Consider the following 13,857-nt stretch of genomic DNA (forward strand, 5'->3'; position numbering starts at 1 on the left):
AGAGTAGTGTGTTGTAGCTGTTAAGTCTATCGGCAATGGACCGTGACGATGAGACATGCTCTATGCGCTAATCTATAATGGAATGAACAAAAGTAAATGAAATTGAAAGATGGTAGTGAGATCAAGGGGGAGAATGTTAGTTGATCTTCACCAATAGGCCCAACGGCCTATTGGGCCCTTGTCTCTGCTCCCTGATCGGGGGAGCCCAACCCTAATACGGTTGGTGGGCCCCTGTCGCGCAGCACATATAAAAGGTAAGGTGGGGATCAGGGCTCGTGCTATGAGGTTCAACGGAGCCGCCGCTATCCCACCCATAGAAAACCTAAACCGATCAAAGTAGTGCTGCCAGCGATGGGAAGCCGATCCACCACACCGCCGTTTCCTCTGCAGGGTCACCATGGTCTTCACCAACGCCACTGGACTTCATCTCCACCGCGCTGGAGGCCTACTACACCGCGGCACCGGCGTCCGCGAGGCTACAGTCAAGGTGTGTAGAGGAACCCGAAGCAAAGGTCTACCCGGTTCTACGGTTACACAGAGAGGTAATATACGATACTAACAAATTGCTCTCCTTTGGTGGGGGTTCGTTGGCGTCTATGTTTAGTACTATCTGATGTCTATTTGAGATTCCAGTGAGAAGACAAACTTATGTTTGTTTCTGAATCTGTACTCTGCTATATGCAATAATGTCAAGCAAGTTAGTCACTTAGCATCAGGTATATATAAGTTGAGCATGTGTGTTCTTCTTTGCTGGTCGCGCTTCATTTAATAATATATAGATTCAAGAGTAGAGAGTGTTTGTATATATGTTATCGCTAGGTGTCGATCAAGGGAGTATGCTACTGTGTTCTCTTGGGGTAGTCTATTTTTGTTGAAGATGGAAAATGCTTATTAATTTGCAACTATATGGGTATTGGGTTGTAAAATTCAACTCATCATGGCCGATTTTGCATTGGCACAAATGCTAGTGGACAATTGGTAGATAGATCATCGATCTGATATGCTTTGTGATTGACTACCTACTACCGTTGAACACATTGTCTTTATACTTGTTTTTGGATGTGGGCGTTTAAGAGTTGACAAGAGGGAGCTCTATTTGATCCATACAGAGTAATTCAAGTGTTGTTCCTTGGTTTTAGAACTCGATAGCTTCGCGTGTGTTACATGTGCTGCCTTATGGAAAAAGAAAAGATCGAACGGGAATGAAGGCTATGGACGAGATTGCCTATTCATGTTGGGGTTTACTATGTTCTTTAAACTGTATATATAGTTCATTCTTTTCTTTCTTACTATTATATTATTTCCCAGGCTTCTTAGCAGCTAGTTCATGATATTATGCCTTTCTGCTGGCTGGCTTGTTTTAGCCTCTCATAAAGAAGTGTAACAACATTTTGCTGTGATGGGAACGTTTCCATCTCCCCCGTTTCCTCCCTCTTGTCCCTGTTTCCTCTCCTTGTCTTTTTATCGTCTCCGTCGGGGACGAAGAGCCGTGAGATTGGCCAGTGGGTTTCCCCATGTTGACACCGTTTTTTGCACGTGTCAAAATGATCAGAGTGGGCTAATCGGCAGGAGGAAAGTTACTGTATACGCTGACAGCCGATGAAAATCAGCTTGTAAAGATGGTTGCCGATGAATGGTGGTGATCGATGGAAAGGTTGATTTAGACTCGGGCGTTGCCGATAAGGTTGGAGATGTTATTGTCGATGCCGATGAAGGAAGGCTTGAAAACTACTGCCGGTGAAACAAGAAGTATGCTGATGGAAAGGAGGTCGGTGAGAATTCCATCGTAATTGAGGCGGACAGGGAAATAGATAGGAGTTGATTTCCTTTTCTATATTTGTTAGAGTATGATTCATGTAAGAGTCACGTGTTTCCTTAGATATGGACTTGGTGTCCTAGTCATATTTGGTTATGTCTCTTTAGATCAGGGTATAAATATAGATTGAGGGGCAATGTAATATATATCAATCAATATCAAAACCAATTTTTACTCCTATTTGCATCTACTTACTTTTCGGCGACTTCGTCAATTTGCATATTTTTCCTTTTTACGAGTTCTCATTGATTCGGCGAGTTGCATCGCTTCAGTGCGACCTTCGGCGATTCTCGAGTTCCGCGTGAGTACCTCTTGGCCGTGACTTCTGGGCGTATCGCTGTTGTCAGGACCAAAGTGCTCGTATCTTCATCCTTGTCGATTAACAGGTCAAATCGACTAGCACGCTTTGGATATCGATTCGGGTATTAGCCCTTTGTGTTTGTAGATCCACTTTTGCATCAACACATCTTTTGGCACGCTTGGTGGGACAAATCAATCCGATCAATATGTTCAATCCCGAGATCGATTCAGGGAACATTATCGCGGTATCAGAAGAAGATCTTAAGGAAGAGCAGAGGCAGGCTATGGAAAAGGCTATAGAAGAATACAGGCAGCTTTGTCTGAGATCGTTTAGCCTGAACAAGAGTGGACAAGTCATCCAGAAGCAAGATTTGCCGTTGCCTCGGTAGGTTACCTTTGACTCCAATCCTGGTAAACTTCAAGAGATGGTTAATTCTGCAGTAAATCATGCTTTGATTAATCATTCCAATGTGCTGTCCAATACTGTTCATAATGCTGTGGTTCGAACTCTCAAAGAAGGACAAGCGTCACCACATTATGTTGGGCCTGCCTATCACCAACCAGAGCCAGCATCTGTCAATACGCCATCGGCTCCCTCGGCCGTTGTGGGTACAGAAGTTACTTCTCCTCCAGTATCGGCAGGCTTACCTAATATTCAATCTACACCGATACGATCAGATCCGGTACTACCAGGAGGACGAGTTTAGCTTAATACAGATCTATCGGCATCAGCTATGTCAGGCCCTGTGTCTCAGAATAGCCAGATTCCTGCTAATTGGTGGGGATATGGTATACCTCCGGAGTCATCTGCTTTCAATCCTGGGTTACCTCAAGTGTTTGATGCAGTAGGAAAAGCTCCTATACCATCGGTTGTTTTGTCGATGGCTCAAGTGCCTCAATATGCCACAGCAACTACTGTGCAACCAACTCTAGGAGGTTTCCAGATGCCTTTGGTTCAAACACCCAATTCAAGTCCATCGGCAAGCTTACTGCCGATGCAGCAGAAAGCCCCTGCTATGAGTCAAACTGGGGTTCAGTTCATGTCTCAAGCTAGTTATAATTATCCAACAATGTCAGCAAATTACCAGCCATCGGTAAGTTTTGTACCGATGAGTTCTAATAATGGTTGGTCAGGACAGTTACCTGTTCAACATACAGTTCAGCAAAATCAGCAGGTTATAGGGATTTAACAAGGTCATATGCAAGCTGGTTTCCAGAATTAAGCATCGGCAGCTCAGCCGATGAATCCTTTCCAGCAGGTTAATGGACCACAAGTAACGGCAAATATGCCGATTGCTGGAGATCATGGGCCACAAAGATATGTGGAGGGATATCAGCAGGTACCTCCTGTAGAAATTCAGCCAGTTCGTCAGCAGGAGGCTGATGCTTTTTGGGCCGATAAGATAGCAGAAATTATGAAGAATCAGTTTGGGATAAAGCCCAAGGTCAATACTTATTCTTATCGGACTCCATACCCTCCTGCATATGATTTAATTCCTCTCCCAAATCAGTACAAGGTACCAGATTTCACTAAATTCTCTGGGCAAGATGATACATCAACAATGGAACACATCAATCGCTTCATTATTCAATGTGGAGAGGCAGCTAGCAGAGATGAATTAAGAGTTCGATTATTTTCATCATCTTTGTCTGGATCGGCATTTACATGGTTCATTTCATTACCACCAAATTCTATTATTACTTGGGCTGATCTAGAAAAACAATTTCATAAGTATTTCTTTGCTGGAATCCATGAAAAGAAGCTTACCAATTTAGTAAAATTGAGACAGCGTAATGATGAATCGGTAGAAAGCTTTGTGCAAAGGCTACGAGATGTAAAAAATAAGTGCTACAGCCTAGTGTTGGATGATCGGCAGCTTGCCAATCTGGCTTTCCAAGGGTTATTGCCACATCTTAAAGACAGATATGCTTCTCAGGAGTTTGAAAGCCTTAGTCATCTTGTGCAAAGGATCTTTGATCAAGATACTAGGGTTTTTGAACCTAAAAAGAATTGGAGTAAAAAAGTATCATTTGTTGAAGAAGTAGGAGATTCTAATTCTGATGAAGAACCAGTTATCGGCTTAGCTGAGTGGGTTAAGAATAAAAAGCCGATATCTTGTCCCTTTGGTCAAAAAGAGCCAGAAAAGTTTACCTTTGATATCACCAAGGCCGACAAGATATTTGATCTTCTGCTTCAAGAGGGCCAAATTAAGTTGTCACCTAATCATGTGATCCCATCGGTAGAAGAGTTGAAGAAGATCTTGTACTGCAAATGGCACAATGCAACTTCACACAGTACAAATGAGTGCAAGGTGTTTAGGCAACAGTTACAATCGGCTATTGAATCTGGGAGAATTAAGTTTGGTACTTCCAAGGCCTAGAAGCCGATGAAAATTGATCAACACCCTTTTCCAGCAAATATGTTGGAGGCCAAAGGGAAGACCAAGGTATTGACATCAGAGGCTGCTGAGAAAAACGCATCAGTGGACCCCCAACATCGGATAACTACCGATGATGCAAAAAGTAAGGGTTTGCTGGGAGAAAGCAGTAGTTCCAAAAACCCTCCTCGACCTGGCATTGTGATTACCCATCGAAGGCAGCAGGAGGGTTGGCGTCAGCGTAAGGACCGATATCGACAACAGCAAGAAGAGAGACGTCAGGAAGAATGGTATCGGCATAAAGATCATTGGAGGTGCCCGTTTTTCATCCATTGCTGGGAAGAAGGTATTAAATTGCCAACTGTTGAAAATTGCCCTGAGTGCAATGGTTATTATGGGGTCAATCGGTCAGAAAGGAGGTTTCAACCTGGCAATCAGGGTTTATTTATCAATAAGCTGATCAGAGGCAGAGCATCAGTGCATGATTGGCTGGGGGGCAGACTTAGTGTACATGAGAGGCTTGGTAAACGCGCTGGATATTTTCCAAGGAATCAAGAGGAGCTTGAGGAGATGGCAAATGCAAGAGTTCCCGATGAAGAAATATTCTACAGGGACCCTAATATACGCCGTGTAGAATCAACTAGGACCTGTTATCAGCCGGTTTGGAAAACCAAGTTTCCTCGATGGTGCCCGGAGGGTCTGACAAAGACACAGAAAAGGAGGATGCAACGTGAGCATCAGGAGGATTTATACCGAGAGGAAAATTCCTCCAATGAGAGGTCTGGTCATCAGCAGTGGCAGGTAAAACACAAAAATAAGGGTCCATCGACAGATGTTAATATGGTATTCATGTTGCCGATGGAGTTTTTGGCACTATCTGATAATGAGGAAGAAGTTGTTCTCTCTGATCAAGTAGCTCAGTTGACACTAGATCCAATGATGGCTATTTTGAGAAACCTACTGATGACGAGAGACAGCATCTTAAGGCTTTGTTTGTGAAAGGTAGAGTTGATGGGCAGCATGTATCTAAGATACTTATCGACGGAGGGGCTACGATTAATATTATGCCTTATGTGATGTATCGGAAACTTGGTAAGGGAGATCAAGACTTGACCAAAACCGATATGATGCTGAAGGATTTTGAAGGCAATGTGTCACCGGCTAAAGGGGCAGTATGCGTTGAATTGACCATCGGCAGCAAAACCTTGCCGACGACGTTCTTTGTTATTAATGGCAAGGGTGCATATAATCTGCTTCTAGGGAGGGATTGGATTCATGCTAATTGTTGTGTTCCTTCTACAATGCATCAATGCCTCGTACAGTGGATTGGGGACAAGATTGAGTTTGTCCCTGGTGATTCTTCTTATATCATCGCATCGGCAGAATCAGATACTTATGAGCGAACTAAATGCATATCAGGAGAAGTTTGGGAAAAAGAGTTCTTTAGAGTTGCTGATTATAAAATTCCACCGATCCAAGCAGTCGGTTCTGAAGAAGAGTTTTAATGGATAGGTTTGCCGATGATGGAAAATTAGGTCAAGGGTTCACATCGGCAGATGATTTAGTAAAAGTAGATATTGGTGATGGCGATAGGCCAAGACCTACTTTTATTAGTGCTAAGTTAGATTCCAAGTGTAAGCAGCAAATAACTGATTTGTTAAAGAGTATAAAGATTGTTTTGCTTGGGATTATACTGAGATGCCTAGATTAGACTGATCGATAGTTGAACATCGGTTACCTATCAAATCTAGATTTCGGCCACATCAGCAGCCAGCGCGCCGATGCAACCCTAATATACTTCCTGACATTAAGGCCGAAATAACTAAATTAATTGAGGCAAAGTTTATTCGGCAGTGTCGATATGCAGAGTGGATCTCTAATGTGGTTCCTGTTTATAAGAAAAATGGAAAACTTCGTGTTTGTATTGATTTCAGGAATCTCAACAAAGCCACACCGATGGATGGCTATCCAATGCCGATTGCTGATTTATTGATTGATGCTGCAGCCGGACATCAAATTATCAGCTTCATGGATGGTAATGCAGGTTACAATCAAATATTCATGGCTGAAGAAGATATTCCCAAGACTGCTTTCAGATGTCCAGGTCATGTAGGGTTGTTTGAGTGGATAGTCATGATGTTTGGTTTGAAAAATGCCGACGCTACTTATCAAAGAGCTATGAACTTTATTTTTCATGAATACATCGGCACATTAGTGGAGATCTACATTGATGATGTAGTGATTAAGTCTGGAGATATCACAAAACATCTAGCCGATCTGCGAAAGATATTGGAGTGCACAAGGAAGCATGGATTGAAGATGAATCCTAATAAATGTGCATTTGGTGTATCGGCAGGTCAATTCTTGGGTTTTATGGTGCATCAGCGGGGCATCGAAATCAGTAGGAAGTCTATTGATGCAATTAACAAGGTGGTTGCTCCTGCCAATAAAACTGAATTGCAATCTTTGATCGGTAAGATTAATTTCATTAGAAGATTCATATCTAATCTATCGGGTAAGATCAAGGCTTTCAGTCCATTACTTAAATTGAAAGCCAATCAGGAATTTGTATGGGGAGCTGAGCAGCAGTTAGCCCTAGATGAAATTAAGAAATATTTAACAAATCCTCCAGTGCTAGTTCCACCTCAACACGGGAAACCTTTCAGGTTGTATTTGTCAACTGATAATACCGTTATCGGTTCAGCTCTTATTCAAGAATTTGAAGGGAAAGAATGTGTTATTTATTATTTGAGCAGAAGATTAGTGGATGCTGAGACAAGGTATTCGGCCATCGAAAAATTATGTCTGTGTTTATACTTTTCTTGTGTCAAATTAAGACATTATTTGTTATCTGCCGAATGTACGGTCATATGCAAAGACGACGTAGTCAAGTATATGCTGTCGATGCCGATAATAAGTGGTAGAATCGGCAAGTGGATTTTAGCATTATCAGAATTTGAACTACGTTACGAATCGACTAAGGCAGTTAAGGGGCAAGTTATGGCTGATTTTGTCACTCAGCATTGTAATACAGTGGACTCTCTGGAGGTTGCTCCTTGGACACTTTTCTTCGATGGGTCCACATGTGGTGAAGGAGCAGGTATCGGCATTGTGTTGATTTCACCTCAAGGAAGGAAGTATGAGTTTTCATTGCCGATTGTTGCTACATCGACAAATAATCAGGCTGAATACCAAGCCTTGATAAAAGGGTTAGAATTGCTGAAGGAGATACGTGTCGATGCTGTTGAAATCTTTGGTGATTCTATGCTAGTTATAAATCAATTGGCTGGGATTTATGAATGCCGAAGTGAAGTTTTAATTTCGTATTATGAAAGATGTTTGCAATTGTTGAAAGGGTTTAGAGATTTTTGTCTTGAACATATTTCTCGACTGCATAATGAGGAGGCTAATCGACTAGCTCAGCATGCTTCAGGGTATCAGCCTATTCAGGAAGTGCTAACATCGGCAGTCGATACCGATGACTGGAGAAAGGAGATTGTCGATTATTTAAAGGATCCATATAAAAAGGTTGAAAGACGTATAAGGTTCCAAGCTACCAAGTATGTGCTCCTCGATGATGAATTATATTATCAAACTATAGATGGAGTTTTACTCAAATGTGTTAGCAGTGATGAATCGAAAAGTTTGATGGGTGAAATTCATGAAGGAGTGTGTGGAGCGCATCAATCGGCTTTCAAGATGAAGTGGATGATCAGAAGGAATAGATACTATTGGCCGACTATTCTTGAAGATTGTTTTAAATATTTTAAAGGATGTCAGGGGTGTCAAAAGTTTGGTAATATTCAAAGAGCGCCTGCATCGGCTATGAACCCTATAATTAAACCTTGGCCGTTCCGGGGATGGGCTATCGATCTCATCGGTCAGATTTATCCGCCATCGAGCAAAGGACATAAATTTATTCTGGTTGCTACCGATTATTTCATAAAATGGGTTGAGGCAATTCCTTTAAAAAAAGTGACATCGGCTAATATGATCGATTTTGTGAAAGAGCATATTGTTTACCGATTTGGTATTCCTCAAACTATCACTACCGATCAGGGTACTATGTTTACATCGGGAGAATTTGATGAGTTTGCTGTAGGTATGGGAATTAAAGTTTTAAATTCTTCTCCATATTATGCTCAAGCTAATGGTCAGGCTGAGGCTTCTAACAAAGGGATCATCAAACTCATTAAGCGCAAAATTAAAGAAAATACTAAGAGGTGGCATATAGTATTAAATGAAGCCTTGTGGTCATATCGGATGTCATGTCATGGTACAACCAAAGTAACGCCTTATCAATTAGTATATGGACACAACGCAGTATTGCCTTAGGAAATTAAAACTGGCTCTAGGCGAATACGTTCTCAAAATCAGCTGACAGCCGATGATTATGATACTCTTATGAAGGATGAGTTGGAAGATGTGGCGGGTCATCGGTTAAGGGCTTTAGTTAGCATCGAAGAAAATAAGAAAAGAGTAGCCAGATGGTATGACAAGAAGGTGAAGGTAAAGGAGTTTGCCGATGGAGATCTGGTCTGGAAATTGATTTTACCGATTGGGACTAAAAGTTCAAAGTTTGGAAAGTGGTCTCCTAATTGGGAAGGTTCATATCGGATAAATCAGTCTGTTCCTGGTAACGCATATATTCTAGAAACCCTCGAAGGGGTTGTGTTTCCTAGAGCATTAAATGAAAAATATTTAAAGAAATATTACCCTAGTATCTGGATGGATGCATAAAAGTATAAGTGCCGATAACAGTCCTATCGGCTAAAATTATACAAGGATGTCAATGTCTCATAAAGTGCCGATGCAATAGACAAGATTTACAAGTTTAACAAGGATTGGATAGCCAATATCGCACGCAGGCGAATCTGGTCGGCTTCCTTCATTTCTTTGATGTCTTCATCGGCAGCACCCTCCACAGGCTTGAGTTTTTTCTTCATGGCCAAGGCTTTGCGAGCCTGGATGTCTCTTTCTTGATGAAGGGCCTTGATGGCATCGGGTAGCTGGCTTTCTTCTTGTTGGGCATGAGTTAAGGCTGCCTCGACTTCTTTCAATTCAGCCAATAGAGCCATCCTCTTTGCCGATAAATCTAAGATTTTCTGCTTAAGTTCAGCGCCCGAAGTCTGCAAGTTGCCGATGCCCTTGTGCTTCTCATCGGCAATCTGTTTCAGTTGTAGCATCTCTTCTTTGAGTTGAGTCTGAGCTGCTCTATCAGCAATGCGTTGAGCAGCCCGTTGATATTGCAGTTGGCGGCTTTCTAAATGGGCTGCTGGGAAGAGTGCTTCTTCAACATCGGTAGGGACTTGGCCACGGATTGTTTTGAAAATTGCCTTTGCGGGGTCCGAGTCATCTACCAGTTGGGCGGTATCCTGCTGTAACAAGTCCAGGAGAGCTTCCAACTTGGACTTAATTTCTGCCGATATTGTTCCCAGTGCAAGGGAAGAACTTGTTTCCTCTCCATCATCGTCAGAAACGTCAATGGCAAAGGAAAATAGGCTGTTTGGGGAGTCTTGTTCCTGAGAAAAAGAAAAAGAGGCCAGTTAAGGATAAGTATGAATATTATAAATCGACTAGGTCAATCGGCTTACCTGTTTCAAGGCAATTTCCTGTACTTGGCTGGAGGAAGCAGCCTGGAGTATGCCGTGTGGAGGATCGGCTGAGCTTGCCGATGGGATATCCTCTGTGGCCTCATCGGTGGTTGGCCCTTGGGGTATGATGATCGATGGTATGTCCTGTACAGGAGGATTAACTGCTTGCTCAGTTACATCGACTGATTCTGGACGACTTGCAGACGTTGGGGCAGATGTGGGGATCGGCATGGACTTCTGTCGTTTTGGCTGTGCCTCGGCATCTGTTAAGGCTTTGCGCTTTGCTTGGGCCTCAGCAACGGTTGGCTAGGGGGCATCGGCACTTGTTGGTTGTGGAGCTTGAACATCTGGTACGCTTGCCGATGTACCCATTTGTTGCTGCAAAACAAGTGTAAGGTATGATATTTAACAGATAAAATGTAAAAATCAAAGGAATACCTCTGAAGGTTTGTCAGAGGTAGTGGTGCTTGATGTCGGAGGAATTGCCGATGACGATCCAGCAGCGGCTCTTACACCCTGATGATTAATGTTAATACAGTTTGTGATCGGCATGAGTAGAAATAAACAGGGTTGTTACCTTGAATGCCTTGATCAGGGTTGTAGCAGCAGCCAATGGAGTGGCCCTAGCTGTAGCCAATTTGGACTTGGAGGTGATGGTCTTGGCACGGGTCTTCTGGTGAGTCAAAGCAGCTAAGGTGGGGGCGTTGTAGCCGATCGGTGATATCGGGGAAACAGGCCGAAGATCGAAGGGTTTCCCACTTTTGCTCATAGATGGTGCTGGGTTGTTAACCTATCACGAGAAAGTTAGTTACCGATATATGAAAGGAAAAAGCAGAAGGGAGTTAAAAGAAACTTACTGTGTCATCGGGAATGGCGTATTCAGGGTCGATCATGTGTCGATATGTGTGAGCAGATGTTGCAAACAGTTGTTCCCTCCACTCTCGCCACCATTGCTTATATGATTCGGTGATGAAAGATGCTAGCGTCCAGATGAATATATTGACATCTGTAGTATCGGCATCGGGGGAGAGTCGCACTACCCTGCTCCAATCTGTTCCGCAGGTGATTGTTTCTCTGGGTTTGATCACATCGGCAAAACAAAGTTGGATTGGCAGTTGCCCAAAAGCCAATTGACGAGATACTGCCGATGGATTGTAAAATTCATACGTGATATTGGTGTTTTTCCCGCTACCGAATGTGTTTACTGGGATTGCCCTGGGAGTAATGATGGCCATCATGAGTTCATTATCCTGATTCAGAGTGTCATCGGCAAAGTTGAAAAGAAGGGGGAATCTATTTTCTTCGTCAATATAAGGTACCCAGGCCCTATGATCATGAGAAAGACCATTGTAGAAGCTTTGGAAGAATCTGCCGATCTGGTCTTCATTGGCCTCTGTTCCAGGGAGGACAATTATGGCTTCACCAAAATTGAGGGGTGAGTGTGTTGCCGATTCCTCATCCCCAAGCATGTGGTCTTCAGCAATTTCTCGTGGGAATTGTTGGGCAAAGAAGTCTCATTGCAAATGTTTGTGCATATGGGCATTTAGTCACATGTTGATAAACCACCACGGGCCTCCTAAGTTGCCGATGGGTTCGCCAAGCGAAAGTTTCTAAGACACTTGATGAAGAAGATGATAAGTGGAGCTCAGAAGGTATCGACCAAGAGGGAACCTTACACCATTGGCTAAGAGTTCAGCCGCGGGGAGGAAGGCATTGGTTGGTCCTACTGATCGACCACAGAAGATAAAATTTTCTAACCACATATTCAAGAATATGGCATGTTCTGTCTGGTTAACTGTCCCGATCCTCTAGCATTCTTGAATATATCCTGTCCAACCGCCGATGTTGCGGGTATTCACCCTATATTCAGATTTTCTGCCATAGATGGAGCCTTCATCGGCAGTTGAAATGTCCAAGCCAGTGAGCATGTAGACATCGGCAAGTGTGGGAGTAGCTGGGCCATGTCCAAACATAAAAGTGTTTGTTGTGTCTGACCAGAAGTAAGCAGCTGCAATCATCATTGACTCGTTCTTTTGTATATCAGCAATGGATAGCCTAATGCATTGGTCTAGCTTCCGTTCTGCCCAGTGTACTTGCATCGACCTGTTGACCCTCAAGTACCAATCTTTCCACCCTTTGGTGGTTTTGGGCCAAGATCGGAATGTATCTTTCCATAAATTCAGAGAGAAATTTTGGGCTCTAAAAGGGATTCTGTTAACCTCTGCATTAATCAGATCAGTTGGATCTGGGTTGCCCATTGGTCCTAGGCATTGGAAATGCGGCTGATCGGTTGGAATAACTGATTTGTTGCGAAGTTCCTAAGTTTAGAGGATCCGAAGAACAAAGAAAAAGAGAAAAAATTACCAACTGTATGAACTCGCAAAGACCAGAGGAATCGAGGTAAAAGGTAACGGAAGTGGAACGAACCGCAGGGACGTCGAAGTTGATTGCCATTATCTTGAGGTAGATGGGGGCACGAGTTGGAGACTCGAGGTTGACGCTGGAGAAAAGTTCTTGTTGGTTGAGGTCGCACAGTTGTTCGTCGGAGTCGCCGTCGGAAAGAGAGAATGCCAAAGATTGGAGTCTGAGGGTAGAAGACGAGCGTTTCGGAGAAATCTATTTATAAGCCGCTTGGAGTAGGGGTATTCTGGACTTATCTCTATGCCGCGCGCATGTGGGTCGAGGTGGTTCAGATGGATATGGTAACTGTTCGCACGATAATCAAGGGATTGTACAGATGATTTGATGGCAAGTAATCATGACTTGGAAGAGATCTCGGTACAGGATATTTAATTCTGAAAATGGCGGCATTATTATGTTAGGATCTTGCCGATGGATTATTGTTTCGGTATCTTAACCATAATCAGGGCAAGAGTGGTTGGAAATTGTGCGATATTTACTGAGGTGCGTGAATCAGGACTAGATTTGATTAGATTTGATAATAGATCAAGTTTTGGCTTGGAGGATGAGTTACAGTAATTGGGCGAAGGCAAACGTTATCTGGAGTAAATTTCGGAGCATTAATGGTTTTATACTCCGAAATTGGGGGGCATGTGTTGACACCGTTTTTTGCACGTGTCAAAATGATCAGAGTGGGCTAATCGGCAGGAGGAAAGTTACTGTATACGCTGACAGCCGATGAAAATCAGCTTATAAAGATGGTTGCCGATGAATGGTGGTGATCGATGGAAAGGTTGATTTAGACTCGGGCGTTGCCGATAAGGTTGGAGATGTTATTGTCGATGCCGATGAAGGAAGGCTTGAAAACTACTGCCGATGAAACAGGAAGTATGCCGATGGAAAGGAGGTCGGTGAGAATTCCATCGTAATTGAGGCGGACAGGGAAATAGATAGGAGTTGATTTCCTTTTCTATATTTGTTAGAGTATGATTCATGTAAGAGTCACGTGTTTCCTTAGATATGGACTTGGTGTCCTAGTCGTATTTGGTTATGTCTCTTTAGATCAGGGTATAAATATAGATTGAGGGGCAATGTAATATATATCAATCAATATCAAAACCAATTTTTACTCCTATTTGCATCTACTTACTTTTCGGCGACTTCGTCAATTTGCATATTTTTTTTTCTTTTTACGAGTTCTCATTGATTCGGCGAGTTGCATCGCTTCAGTGCGACCTTCGGCGATTCTCGAGTTTCGCGTGAGTACCTCTTGGCCGTGACTTCCGGGCGTATCGCTGTTGTCAGGACCAAAGTGCTCGTATCTTCATCCTTGTCGATTAACAGGTCAAATCGACTGGCACGCTTTGGA

This window comes from Miscanthus floridulus, chromosome 9 (assembly GCF_019320115.1).
Source record: "Miscanthus floridulus cultivar M001 chromosome 9, ASM1932011v1, whole genome shotgun sequence".
Lineage (NCBI taxonomy): Eukaryota > Viridiplantae > Streptophyta > Magnoliopsida > Poales > Poaceae > Miscanthus > Miscanthus floridulus.